The 15,702-nt window shown below is 48.7% G+C and overlaps 1 protein-coding gene across 1 annotated transcript in view; it reads left to right on the top strand.

The window, feature by feature from the left end:
- KBTBD12 (kelch repeat and BTB domain containing 12) overlaps nt 1–15,702 on the top strand; it is a 106,089-nt gene that overhangs the window by 56,956 nt on the left and 33,431 nt on the right. The window lies entirely within an intron of this gene.

Below are 15,702 nucleotides of genomic sequence, written 5' to 3'. Positions count from 1 at the left end.
CAAAGGTTCTATTGGCCCGGGGTCTTTGGGGAGGTAAAACGGTTCTGCGAAACCTGCCCGGAGTGTCAGCTTACCGCACCCCTGACCCATTTTCGCAGTCCGTTGGTACCGTTACCCATTATAGAAGTCCCTTTTGAACGGATAGGGATGGATCTGGTGGGGCCCCTCGTAAAGTCCGCTCGAGGGCACCAACACATCCTAGTGATCGTTGACTATGCCACCCGGTATCCCGAGGCGATACCTCTCAGACATACGGCAGCAAAGCTTATAGCTCGGGAGTTGTTTGCTGTGTTCTGCCGGGTGGGGTTGCCCAAGGAGATCCTTACGGATCAGGAGACCCCATTCATGTCTAAAGTGACCAAAGAGCTATGCCGGCTACTCCAGATCAAGCAGTTGCGTACGTCTGTGTATCATCCTCAAACGGGCGGTTTAGTCGAGCGTTTCAATAAAACCCTGAAAACCATGCTCAAAAGGGTGATTTCCAAAGACGGGAAAGACTGGGATATGATGCTTCCCTATTTGATGTTTGCCATCCGTGAGGTGCCACAGGCATCCACGGGGTTTTCGCCTTTTGAATTGTTATACGGGCGACATCCCCGGGGATTGTTGGACCTGGCAAAGGAAACATGGGAGCAAGAGCCCACCCCCCATAAAAGTGTGATTGAACACATTTTGGGTATGCAGAACCGCATAAGCGCGGTCATGCCAATTGTGAAGGAGCATTTACAGGAGGCTCAGGCCGCGCAAAGCGGCCGCTACAATAGACAAGCCACCATGCGGACCTTTAAACCCGGGGATCGGGTGTTAGTATTAATCCCCACGGCAGAGAGTAAATTCCTGGCTCAGTGGCAAGGCCCCTACGAGATAAAGGAAAGAGTCGGGGTGGTTAACTATAAAGTATTGCAGCCCGGTAGGCGGAAACCTGAACAAATATACCATGTCAACCTATTAAAACCTTGGCAGGAACGGGAAAACCTGATGGCTGTTTTTTCCCCATCTCCCTCCTCTTCGGGTCGTTCACATCCGGCTCCAGCGACCTCCGGAGAGGACGAACCGGAAGTAAGGATTGGAGAAGCCCTCACCAAGACTCAGAGGCGAGAGGCCAGACGGTTGGTTCAGCAGAACCCCGATGTCTTCTCCGAGCTGCCCGGTAGGACCAGTCTGATACGACATGATATTGTCACCGAGCCCCACCTGAAGGTACGCCTGAAGTCATACCGGGTACCGGAGGCTCGACGACAAGCCATATCGGAGGAAGTAAAGACAATGTTACGCCTGGGGGTCATCGAAAAATCCCGGAGTGAATGGGCTAGTCCGATTGTCCTAATACCAAAACCCGATGGCTCCTTAAGGTTCTGCAATGACTTTAGGAGATTGAACGAAATATCCAAGTTCGATCTCTACCCCATGCCCCGGGTGGATGAGCTGATTGATAGGCTGGGACAGGCGCAATATTTTACCACGCTCGACCTGACCAAGGAGTACTGGCAGGTGCCACTGACGGAGTCCGCCAAGGAGAAAACAGCTTTTGTTACGCCAGAGGGTCTCTTCCACTATGTTGTCTTGCCTTTTGGGTTACATGGCGCTCCGGCCACGTTCCAGAGGTTGATGGACTTAGTGCTGGAACCCCACCAGGTGTATGCATCAGCGTACCTTGATGACATCATTATTTACAGCTCCGAATGGCAGACCCACTTGGAACAGGTACAAGCGGTGGTGGACGCGCTTCGAACAGCCGGATTGACAGCCAATCCCAAGAAATGTGCGTTGGGACTCACGGAAGCCCGCTACTTGGGCTACGTGATAGGCCAAGGAGTGATTAAGCCCCAAATTAACAAGGTTGAGGCGATCCAGAAGTGGCCTAGACCCCTGACCACGAAGCAGGTTAGGGCCTTCCTGGGTATCGTGGGGTACTACAGGAGGTTTGTAAAGGATTTTGCGGGACTATCAGCCCCCTTGACGGACCTTCTCAAAGGCAAGAAGTCCGTCATGGTGCGCTGGACTCCGCAGGCCGAGGACTCCTTCCGGGCCCTGAAGGGGGTCCTGTGCGGACAGCCCATTCTTGTACACCCTGATTTCCGGAAGGAGTTCATAGTACAGACTGACGCCTCCGAGGTCGGCCTGGGGGCAGTGCTGTCTCAGGTGGTTCAGGGGGAGGAACACCCCGTCACCTTCTTAAGTAGGAAGCTCACCCCTCCCGAGCGGAATTATAGCGTAGTGGAGAAGGAGTGCCTGGCGATCAAGTGGGCCTTGGAGTCCCTACGCTATTACCTGCTGGGACGGCAGTTTCGCTTGGTGACGGATCACTCTCCACTGGTCTGGATGAGGTCCGCCAAGGAACGGAATGCCCGGGTTACCCGGTGGTTCCTTTCTCTGCAGAACTTCCGGTTTACGGTTGAACACCGGGCCGGTAGGTTGCAGGGCAACGCCGATGCCTTGTCCCGCGGCCCGTGTTTGATGGCGGGAGTTCAACCCCGCACGCTTGAACTGAGGGGGGGGGGGTATGTGAGACTGTGACCGGGGTTATCTATGACGGCCGGTACGTCTCGCCCCGGTTGTGCTCACTCCATGATAGAAAGTAAATCCACTCTAGGGTTAATGCTGCTTCCCTACAGGCTGAAGGAAGGGTTAAATGGAAACAGGAACAAGGGCAGGTGTGCCGGGTGTGAGGGAGTGAACAGAACTCCCTGAGTTCTCTCCTGGAAAGGCACATGTATACTGTTGTGGACTTTTGTTTAGACATTAAACCGTGTGCTGTGAACCTTAATGCCTGGATCCCGTGTCTTCTGCTGCGCAGCCGACCACGCTACCTCACAATACATTTCATTAGTATTTGGTGTCATTGCCCTTAAACTGTGTGACTTGGGTCAAACATAATGGCTTCTTCCTGGCAGAGTGGCCTTTCAGCCCATGTTGATACAGTATTTGTTTTAGTGAGGATAATGACACAATCTTACTAGCTTCCGCCAGCATCTTCACAAGGTCTTTTGATTTTGTTCTTGGGTTGATATGCACATGTCTGACCAAAGCACGTTCATCTCTGGTACACAGAACCTGTCTCCTTCCTGAGCGGTATGATGGCTGGACATTTCCGTCTTGTTTGTACTTGCGTATAATTGTTTGTACAGATGAGCGAGGCACCTTCAGGTATCTGAAATTACAACCAAGAATGACCCAGACTTGTGCAAGTCCACAATTCTCTTCCTGAGATCTTGGCTGATTTATTTTGAAAGAAGCAGTGTGTTTCAGGTGTGCATTAAAATACATCCTCATGTGTGTCTCTAATTAACTCAGATGTTGCCAATAAACCTATCATAAGCTTCCAAAGACATGACATCATCATATGGGCTGTCCCATATTATTTAAAGGCATAGTACTCTTTGTGTATGTAAACCTTTGACTTTACAGAAAGTAATAAAAATGCCTTAAAACATTCTCTCTCTCATTATTCTGGCATTTGGCAAATAGAAATATTTTTGGTTCCTAATTGACATAAAACAGGAAAGGTTTATTCTGATTTCATGTCAGATAGTGAGAAAAACCTGCAGATGTGTCTTTATAGAGAGTGGAGGGAAAAACCTGCAGATGTGTCTTTTTAGATACTGGTTTCAACTGTATGTGGATGCTTTACTCCTCGCAGACAAGGGACTCAGGGCAGCGCTCGCCTTCTCTTCTCCGGACAATCCTTCTGAATGAACAAAACAACACTGCAGGAAGTACAGGGCTTTGACTGCAGAGGATGGGGATAAAGTTATTGTCTGATGAAGCCCCTTCAGATTGTTTGGGACAACTGGACAATGGTGTCCAGAGAAAAAAAAAGTTGGCGTTGCCCTGAGTCCTGTATTTGCTGGCATTAAAATCTCCGGAGACCACTCATGTGTGGTTCTTCTCATCCATGGAGGGGCTCACTCACAATTATACCTAAGACCACAGTGATGAGTAAAGAATGGGATCCAAACTTCCTCCAAGAAGAACTTTTCCCAACAACCCAAGACAATGATGTTGTCATGATGCATGGCTCTGCCGTCCCTTAGCTGGTGTATGTATCTTGCCTCCAGGGTTTAGGTCCATTGGGAAAGGCTTGTTAATTCTGGCCTTCTTCTGGGGGTCGCGTAGCCATATCTTGGTGCTGCTACCTCCGGGACCCCGCCAGTAATATTTCCGGCTCTGCTGCTTGCACTGTTCCTGAAAGAAGTTCTCTGTTTCTTGTCCTGCTACCCGGTACTGTTTGTTCTGACTTCGTCTCTCCTGCCTGACCTGACCTGACTTCCGTTTCCCCGGCCTGTTCAGACATCCATCCCTCCTGCCCATCCCTCCTTCCGTCCCTCCTTCCCGACCTTACCTCCGTTCCTCCCTGTCCTCCAGACTCCGGACCTGTTCTGTGTCCTCCATTCCCTCCCCTGTGCTTACTTGCTCTCCCGGTATCCGACCTCAGCTCTGTTCTTTGACTTTGGCTTGTTTTCTTCTCGGTACCGACGTGACATCCCGGCATAGACCCTGACTGATCTATTATCCCTGCTCTTGTGTTAGCGACCTCTAGTGGGCTTCTGTCTTACTGCACTCAGGAGTTCTCTTTCTACCGGAGTCCCTGCGCCCCCCAGTGGTAGCTTGACAGTGGTGATGATGCTTTTTTCATCATGATAGAGACCAGGTCACAAGGCAAAAGTGATAAAGAATTGGCTCCATGAATAAAACACTGACATTTTGAGTCCATGATTAGGAAACTCCCCAATCCCATTGAGAACCTGTGGTTAATTCTCAAAAATCCACTGATGAGACAAGAACGTGGGTCATCAGTCAGGATCTGGCCCAAAAGCTGATATCCAGCCACCAGGGAGTCTGGGAAAAATCGGGGTCAGTGCTGGAAATCTTCAGTATTTACAGAAAATTCATGTATTTGTAAATAAAAGTGTAAAAACAGAACGGAATGTTTAGTAACCATAGTAACGGCCAATTCAAATTTCAAAAAACACAAAAGCAGCAAAATGTAAAAAACCAGAATTTGAGTCACTCTCAAAACTTTTGGCCACGAATATAAGGGTCACAAACTCCATGTTTCTTGATCCTACAGTTATTTGCATCTACAGGAAAGAAGAAAATCAGGTTCAGACAATAATGAAGACTTGCTTGTAGTCTGTAACCTCAGAGATACAGATTTTCAAAGCAGCTGTATACACACAATGCCATGGGATGTGTTAGAAATGGATTGCATAAGTATTCACACCCTTTACATTCTACTACATAAAAGTGACAGTCACTGCAGGAGATGTGAACCAGAAAGACTTTCCACAGACTTTGAACACATACTGGAGATTGGACTGGAGAGGACAGGAGGGGGATTTAACCTCTATGGTGGCATGACATAGGGTGAAGAAGGGCCCCCTCTTTTCAAATCCCAATAATAACATTACAATAGATGGCTGCAGGGCAATCAGGGGTTAATCTCCCTCTCAAAGAACCCATTATATGAATTAGACAAAAGGAACGTTATGGAGATCGCTCTAAAGTATGAGGGGCGATCACATTTAATAGGGTCCAAAAACCTTCAGGGACTCAATACGTTTTTGCATATTCCATTCTGGAATTTTTTTTGGCCTAAATCATCTTGAATACATACCCTGAGGGTTGCAGCTCTGTATGTAACTTGTGTAATCAGCATATGAGAGTAATAAAGCAGAATATGTTGGGTAATTAACGTTGGGTAATTAATAAATGATAATGTTGTAAAAAAAATAGCTCACAAATAGTTTTCCTTTAAATCTGAAAGTGTTTTACTAGCTTTAATTATCGACTTCCAGAAAGTAATGACTTCTATAATGCTGAGAGTCAGCGAGTCATCAATCTAATGGACCTCCTCCAATGTAAATAAACTCCGCTGATACAGGAATTCTATTTAATTGAGGCGTTCATATCTCTTAATAATTTATCTGCTCTTTTGTGCATACGCTGCACTTCTATCAGTGCCTTCTAGAATATATTATGACTACGAGTAAAGGAATACTATAATACTGTTTTTATGTGCAAGAATATAACTACTATAATACTGCCCCTATGCACAAGAATAAACCTATTATAATTCTTCCCCTATGTACAAGAATTTAACTGCTATAATACTGTCCCTATGTACAAGAATATAACTACTATAATACTGCCCCCTATGTACAAGAATATAACTGCTATAATACTGTCCCTATGTACAAGAATATAACTACTATAATACTGCTCCTATGTACAAGAATATAACTGCTATAATACTGTCCCTATGTACAAGAATATAACTACTATAATACTGCCCCTATGTACAAGAATATAACTACTATAATATTGCCCCCCTATGTACAAGAATATAACTACTATAATATTGCCCCCCTATGTACAAGAATATAACTACTATAATACTGCCCCTATGTACAAGAATATAACTACTATAATATTGCCCCCCTATGTACAAGAATATAACTACTATAATACTGCCCCTATGTACAAGAATATAACTACTATAATACTGTCCCTATGTGCAAGAACATAACTACTATAATACTGTCCCTATGTACAAGAATATAACTACTATAATACTGTTCCTATGTGCAAGAACATAACTACTATAATACTGTCCCTATGTACAAGAATATAACTACTATAATACTGCCCCTATGTACAAGAATATAACTACTATAATACTGCCCCTATGTACAAAAATATAACTACTATAATACTGCCCCTAAGTACAAGAATATAACTACTATAATACTGCCCCTATGTACAAGAATATAACTGCTATAATACTGTCCCTATGTACAAGAATATAACTACTATTATACTGCTCCCTATGTACAAGAATATAACTACTATAATACTGCGCCCTATGTACAAGAATATAACTACTATAATACTGCCCCTATGTACAAGAATATAACTACTATAATACTGCCCCTATGTACAAGAATATAACTACTATAATACTGCCCTTATGTGTAAAAATATAACTACTATAATACTGCCCCTATGTACAAGAATATAACTACTATAATACTGCCCCTATGTACAAGAATATAACTACTATAATACTGCCCCCTATGTATAAGAATATAACTACTATAATACTGCCCCCTATGTACAAGAATATAACTACTATAATACTACCCCTATGTACAAGAATATAACTACTATAATACTGCCCCCTATGTATAAGAATATAACTACTATAATACTGCCCCCTATGTACAAGAATATAACTGCTATAATACTGCCCCTATGTAGAGGAATATAACTAGTATAATACTGCCCCATGTACAAGAATATAACTACTATAATACTGCCCCCTATGTACAAGAATATAACTACAATAATACTGCCCCTATGTACAAGAATATAACTACTATAATACTGCCCCCTATGTACAAGAATATATCTACTATAATACTGCCCCCTATGTACAAGAATATATCTACTATAATACTGCCCCCTATGTACAAGCATATAACTACTATAATACTGCTCCTATGTACAAGAATATAACTACTATAATACTGCCCCCTATGTACAAGAATATATCTACTATAATACTGCCCCTATGTACAAGAATATAACTACTATAATACTGTCCCTATGTGCAAGAATATAACTACTATTATACTGCCCCTATGTGCAAGACTATAACTACTATTTTACTGCTCCCTATGTACAAGAATATAACTACTATAATACTGTGCCCTATGTACAAGAATATAACTACTATAATACTGCCCCTATGTACAAGAATATAACTACTATAATACTGCCCCTATGTACAAGAATATAACTACTATAATACTGCGCCCTATGTACAAGAATATAACTACTATAATACTGCCCCTATGTACAAGAATATGACTACTATAATACTGCGCCCTATGTACAAGAATATAACTACTATAATACTGCGCCCTATGTACAAGAATATATCCACTATAATACTGCTCCTATGTACAAGAATATAACTACTATAATACTGCCCCTATGTACAAGAATATAACTACTATAATACTGCCCCTATGTACAAGAATATAACTACTATAATACTGTCCTTATGTGTAAAAATATAACTACTATAATACTGCCCCTATGTACAAGAATATAACTACTATAATACTGCCCCTATGTACAAGAATATAACTACTATAATACTGTCCTTATGTGTAAAAATATAACTACTATAATACTGCCCCTATGTACAAGAATATAACTACTATAATACTGTCCTTATGTGTAAAAATATAACTACTATAATACTACCCCTATGTACAAGAATATAACTACTATAATACTGCTCCCTATGTACAAGAATATAACTACTATAATACTGCCCCCTATGTACAAGAATATAACTACTATAATACTGCTCCTGTATACAAGAATATAACTACTATAATACTGCCTCTATTTTCTGCACTTGTGTATAGATCCGACATTTCTGCTGTATTTTTTAAAGCTGAGGACGGAGACAGAAAAAAGTGATTTAGATGATAATCTGAGTTTACAGAAATACATAAAACATGTAATTATCACCAGTAAGCCCTGGTTTATCTGTCGCTGAAATCTATGGGGCACCTGGAAATGTTCTTTGAGTCTCCCCTGCGGTATATATACATGGCTGCTTACATCTATATAGCAGAGCTTTTGCCTTTTCAGTTTTCTGCATAAAAGACGGGTTTGCGATGCACTAAAGAGGGGCATGATGTGATGACCGACCAGATTAATTATGGGGGGCAAAATGGGATATGTGCTTGTATTGTAGAGGACACTGTACAGGAAGATATCCGCCCCCATTCTTTCTGCTGATATCTGGCTTTAGTTCTTATATTCTTATAATATTGAACATATGATGTTATTGCGGCATGGCACTATATTGCAGTATTACATGGTGTCTTTATTTAATCACTATAGGAACATTAATAGGATATTTTTGGAGCAGTATATGGTGATTTTACCCTTGCATTAGATGATGGCACTATTAAAGTACTATGTGATGTTATACTTTAGGCACTATATGGCGGTATTATTAGGACACTGAACAGTCGTATTTATTATCAAAGTATCAGATGAAGGTATTTTTGAGGTACAGCACAGTGGTAATATTTGGACATTATATGGTGGCAGTATATAGACATTACATGGTAGTATTAGTGGAGCACTATATTGTGGTATTATTAGTGCATTGAATAGTCATATTGTTTGACCATTCTATAATGGGTTTATGCAGGCATATTATGGTGGCGATACTGCAGCACTGTATAGTTGTATTACTTAAGCATTACATCGTGCTATTACACAAGCAAAGTATTAGTAATAAAACTTCAGCACTATATGTCCATTGTCACAAACCACCGGGGGGGTCACTCAGAAATCCCCCGCGCTGGCTACCAGTACGTCACAATCGGGGGGTAACAAGTGGGGGTCACCCCTCCTCTATACCTCCCGACCGACAGACAGAGCACGTGACGCGCTCTCTAGCGCCCCTCTTATAGTCAGGCCAATTATGGAATTGCCCGACAATAAGCAAGGAGGCCGCTATACTACTTATGCCGATTATTGAAGGGTCCCCGGTGAGAGTAAGGTATATATTCCCCCGACCTCCGCGGGCGGAATATATAATATCTTCCCGAATCTCACTGGCCTCCCCACAATAATCCTTGGCACAACTCGCTGCCACCAACCGATTTACGGTAACTATTAGCCGAACACACAGACGTGGGATTCAAGATCGAGATAACAGAACAGCCCAAGATTAATTATATAATTTAATCAGCCTAAAGCACACTAGAAACTACAATATATACAATAGGGAATCTACAGAATATACATATGTCAGAGTACAGTTACAATCAAAGCATGGGTTACAAACAGGCATACACAGTTCCAGCAGTTACCTTGTTGCGTCTGGCCACAGGGGGGCGCTGTACCCAGGTTTCTAGGATCCTTCCCACAGATGTTTCCTACACGTGCCCCCAGCGAGAAGAACCCTGGAAAATGGCCGAAGTAGGGTTATCAACCTGGGCAGATCCAGGTCCCCTCCTACCTTAGTGACCTCACAGGGAAGCACTGCCACTCCCCCTGCATGGATCAGAATTATCCAGCAAAGGGGATATTGGCCATAACTTTGCCTGGGAGCGTCGTAGGCGGACGCCAATGCTCTCATTGTGACAGTTATGAATTTAGCTACAGAACGAGGGGACTCATGACCTGTCTGCCAGTTCCCCATTGGCTGATATCACGCCTGGGGCATTTCCCAATGTCCTGCTCCCATAAAAAGGGGGTGCCGGCATCGTCCACATGCGGAGACACCATTTTTATGGTTGCCATATTTATCGGAAATATGGCTTGCGAGATATGAACCATTTTTTACTGGAGTCGTTCTGTCTGGCTAGTTCCAGAGCCTTATAATGAGATACAACTCTTGTTACAGGGTGACGGCAGGGAGTCATCCTGTGTCCTTTGTTCCCACATCATCTCATCTCCATATCACAGGAGATGGCCATGGAGGTGTAACACCTTCACAGATGCTGGACATTTAGGACAAGAAGGGAGGGGGGCACTGCCAGGGAGTGATGAGCGATTATGACTGGAAGTCATAATTCATCTTCATATCCCGGGATTTGCCTCACACCTCCCCCCTTTTGAGGGCGCTAGGGGGCAGCACACTCCGGTGTTCCCCCGTGCGCCCGTCCGCGACCTCTCCTTGTCGGGACAGCCCGTCTGCGTTACCGTGGTCACGGCCCCTTTTGTGGCGAATGGTGAAGTTGTATTGCTGGAGCGCAAGGCTCCATCGCAACAGTCGCCCATTCGTCCCAGAGACGGTGTGCAACCAGCTGAGGGGATTGTGGTCCGTCTCCACGATGAAGTGGCGCCCGTATAGATAGGGTTGCAGACGCTGCAGGGCCCACACTATGGCCAGGCACTCCTTCTCCATCGTGGAATAGGCAACTTCCCTTGGTAACAGCTTCCTGCTCAGGTACAAGACTGGGTGCTCTTGGCTCGCAGAGTCCACCTGGCTGAGCACCGCACCGAGGCCGAAGTCACTGGCGTCGGTCTGTACTACAAACGGCCGCGTGAAGTCGGCTGCCTGTAGCACGGGCGGGCTGGACAGGGCGTCCTTTAGGGCCCGGAAGGCTGTCTCGCAGTCCATTGTCCAATCGACTGCAGAGGGCAGCTTCTTCTTGGTGAGGTCCGTCAAGGGCTTTGCCAGGCTACTATAGCATGGAACAAACCTCCTATAGTACCCAGCGGTCCCCAAGAAGGACATCACCTGCTTCTTGGTCCTGGGGGTGGGCCAGGATGCGATGGCTTCCACTTTCTCAGGCTCGGGCTTCAGTGTTCTCCCGCCTACCCGGTGACCGAGGTACTGGACCTCGCTCATGGCCAGCTGACACTTTCCCGGCTTGATGGTCAAACCTGCCCGGTGGATCCGCCTGAGCACCTGTGCTAGATGCTCTAGGTGGTCCTCCCAGGTGGGACTGAAGACGGCAATGTCATCCAGGTACGCGGCCGCGTACCCTTCAAGTCCCTTGAGCAGGGTGTTGACCATCCGCTGGAAAGTGGCAGGGGCATTCCTCATCCCGAATGGCATCACCGTGGACTCGTACAGTCCAAATGGGGTAATAAAGGCAGAGCGTTCCCTGGCCTTGCGAGTCAGGGGGATCTGCCAATATCCCCGGCTCAGATCCATGATGGTCAGGTACTGAGCCCCGGCCAACTGATCGAGCAGGTCATCGATGCGTGGCATTGGGTACGCATCGGCGACCGTGACCGCATTGAGCCCCCTGTAGTCCACGCAGAACCGAGTGGTTCGGTCCTTCTTAGGGACAAGGACTACAGGCGAGGCCCAAGCGCTGTTGGATGCCTGGATCACCCCCAGCTTCAGCATCTCGTCAATCTCCTGGCGCATGTGTTGCTGCACCTCCAGGGAGACCCGATATGCTGAACGCCGGATCGGGGGATGATCCCCAGTGTCCACGTGATGGACAGCCAAGTCAGTCCTTCCGGGCTGGTTGGTAAACAACCCCCGGAAGGGGTGTAGGGTGGCCCACAGCTGGGATCGTTGGTCCTCCAAGAGCTGGTGGCCAACCTCCACATCCTCAATGGATCCGCCTGCCCTAACCTGGGCTAGCATATCCAAGAGGGTTTCCGCTTCTCCCTCCTCGGGCAGGTTGCACACGGGGAGCGCACATGCCTCCCGCTCATGATGTGCCTTCATCATGTTCACATGGAAGGGCTTCCGCCTTCCACGGGCAGGGTCCAGGGTGACCAGGTACGTCACAGGGTTGAGCTGCTGGTACACGAGGTATGGGCCTTCCCAGGCTGCCTGAAGCTTGTCCCGTGGTACGGGGACCAGTACCCACACCTTTTGACCCACTTGGTAGGTCCTCTCACAAGCGTTCTGGTCGTACCAACGCTTCTGATCGGCCTGGGCTTGAGCCATATTGTCGTGTACCAGTTGCGTCAAGGCCTGCATTTTGTCCCGGAAGCGCATGACATACTCGATAACCGACACTCCAGGGGTGGCCAAATCCCCTTCCCAAGCCTCTTTCACCAGAGCCAGGGGGCCCCGCACACGTCGCCCGTACAGGAGCTCAAACGGTGAGAATCCCGTTGAGGCCTGTGGAACCTCCCGGTAAGCAAATAACAGGTGTGGGAGATACCGCTCCCAGTCACGCCCATGGGAGTCGACCAACATCTTAAGCATCTGCTTTAAGGTGCCATTGAACCGCTCGCACAGGCCATTAGTCTGTGGATGGTACGGGCTGGCCACCAGATGTCGCACCTGGACTTGCTTACAGAGGGCCTCCATCAGCTGGGACATGAATTGGGTCCCCCGGTCAGTGAGCATTTCCTGGGGAAAACCCACTCGGGAGAAAATCTCCAGCAATGCGGTGGCCACCTTGTCAGCCCGAATGGACGACAAGGCCACTGCTTCTGGGTACCGGGTGGCATAGTCCACTACCGTCAGTATGAAGCGTTTCCCGGAGCTGCTGGGGATGGCCAGCGGGCCGACCAGATCCACAGCCACCCTCCTGAAAGGCTCATCGATGATTGGCAGAGATACCAGTGGGGCTTTGGGGCGTGGCCCCGCCTTCCCCACTCTCTGACAGGTTTCACACGAACGGCAGTAGGCAGCCACATCGGCCCCCATTTTTGGCCAGTAGAAATGCTGGTTTAACCTGGCCTTGGTCTTAGCGATCCCTAGGTGTCCGGCCATCGGAATCTCATGTGCGATCCGCAACAACTCCGTCCGGAACGGATAGGGTACCACCAACTGTCGGTCCCTGGGCCACGCCTCCGGTGAACCCTGCTGGACCGTGGCCCGGTACAGCCGTCCTTGGTCCCAGACCACTCGCTCCGGGTCCGAGTCCGAGGGAGGCTGTGCCGCCTGCTCCTTAAGAGCTTTCAGGCTGTCGTCAGCTTCTAACGCTGCCTGAAACCCCTGACTAGATGTGGCCAGAATCGACGAGACTGTCACATCTTCAGTCAGTACCCCGGGACCTGTGTCCTGGCCTCCACCTGACTCGGCTGCCACTTGGTCAGAAGGGGAAGAGCTATCGGACCTCCGGGAGGCCCCTTGGCTTCCAGCACTCCCACTGCGGGTGACAGCGGCCACAGCCGCTGCGACCGTGGGTCGTGCCTGCTCCTCCTCCGTTCCTGACCAAGTCGCCGGTTCAGGCAGACCTACCTGGCTTCCTGACACCCCGGTTGTGGGGGAACCATGCACCGAGATCTTACCTGGGAGCACTTCCGCTCCTGGACCGGCCCCAATCTCACCTGCCTGTTCCCCTCCTGCAGCAACAGAACCCCGCTGTGAAATCTCTGGGGACCCCACATTTGCTGTGGTAGCCCCCACCCCACACACTGGTCCTCCCCCTGCAGCACCCTGCTCTCTGCTTGTCCCTGCAGAGGGCAACAGATCCCAGCTCACAGGCTGGTTACTTGTAGAGGCATTGTCACACCTTTCTCTGACCCCCTCCCCTGTCACAGCTGCAGCTGAGTGTGTGTCTATGGTGTCTATGCAAGCAGAAATATCAGAGTTCACTCCCTCCTCCCTTACATCATTCATAGATAACACATTAACATTGTTAGGAGTCATGTCAGTACGGGCTGAAGGTTCAGCCCTTGGGGGGGGCCCAAACTGGGAGGTTATCTGCCCCAAATCTGTCCCAAGTAGCACGTTTGCAGGGATCCGATCAGTTACCCCCACCTCCCTCACCCCTCGCCCTGCGCCCCAGTCCACATAAATGTCAGCAACAGGCAGCGCCGGGTCAGTGCCTCCAATCCCGGAGACAGCGAGGGTTTTTCCAGGGATCAAGTCTTGGGGGGACACCATCTCAGGCCGCACCAGAGTCACCTCCGAGGCGCTGTCTCGCAGTCCTATGGTCACAGACCGGCCGACGGTGACAGGTTGGAAGCTGTCCAGGGACCTACCACCACCCCCACCCACACAATACACCTTGGGCGGCCCTTGGGACGGGGACGGAGCCGGGGCCTTGGGACGCTGAGGGCACATGGCCTTGAAGTGTCCAGGTAGGTTGCACTGGTGGCACCGTCTTGGTTCCGCCACGGGCCTGGAGAGGGGAGTTGAGGGGGACACCCCCTGCAGTCTAGGGGCAGGTGGGGCAGTCGCAGAATTCATCTTACCCCCTCTCCAGGTGCTGCTGGTGGCCGCTCTCCTGGCCTCAGGGGCCCGGTTGTTGGTGTAGTCATCGGCAAGGGCAGCTGTAGCCGTGGACCCCTTTGGCTTCTGGTCTCGGATGAACTGGCGGAGATCCTCAGGGCAGTTCCACAAGAGTTGCTCCGTGATGAACAAGTCCAGGATCTCCGGTCCGGTGGAAAGCTGCAGGCCTTGGGTCCAGTGGTCGGCAGCTCGGGCAAGTGCCCGCCGGTGGTCAGCCCAGGAGTCCTTTGGTCCCTTCTGTAGGCTCCGGAACTTCTTGCGGTAGGACTCTGGAGTGAGGTTGTACTGTTGGATCAGGGCCCGCTTGATGGTGTCGTAGCCCTGATCTGCCTCAGCAGGCAAGTCCCCAAGGACATCCAGGGCCTTACCCCTTAAACGGGGGGTCAGGTATTTGGCCCACTGGTCCTTGTCCAGATGGTGCTGCAAGCAAGTCCGTTCAAAAGCAGTCAAGAAAGAGTCCAAGTCTCCATCCTTCTCCAGCACTGGGAAGTCCTCAACACGGACCTTTGGAAGTTTGGTGTTTTGAAGGTCACATGTGGCTGATGAGGGCCGGAGCTGAGCTAGCTGCAGCTGGTAGTCACGGTCTGCCTGTCGCTCTCGCTCTTCACGCGCTGCCTGCCGCTCTCGCTCCGCAGCCTCACGCTCTGCGTGCCGCTCTGCCCTGCGCTCTGCCAGGAGTTCCTTGTAGCCCTTCTGGTCTCCAGCCTGGAGAAGGGCCATAGCCATTTGAAGAAGGCTATCCGAGCCTCCCAGGCTCGGTGGAATGGCACGTGGTGATCTGCGGCACGCTGCGGAGCCTGGTGATTCACTGTCCCTTTCAGAGCGGAGGGCTGGCATCTGGCTCGTTGAGGAACCTTGGGTGAGCTCCTCCTCATCTTGTCCAGCAGTGCCAGGTTGCGCAATGTCCTCGGCAGAACGGTTTTCTGGCGTCGAGCTCCTGGAGGACTCGTGGGCAACCTCCTCATTGCTGTCCACAGCACCGTCCTCCCTCTCTTCGGCTC

Source organism: Anomaloglossus baeobatrachus, chromosome 8 (assembly GCF_048569485.1).
Source record: "Anomaloglossus baeobatrachus isolate aAnoBae1 chromosome 8, aAnoBae1.hap1, whole genome shotgun sequence".
Lineage (NCBI taxonomy): Eukaryota > Metazoa > Chordata > Amphibia > Anura > Aromobatidae > Anomaloglossus > Anomaloglossus baeobatrachus.
The sequence above is the reverse complement of the archived record's forward strand: the minus strand, read 5'-3'. Positions and strand labels throughout refer to the sequence as shown.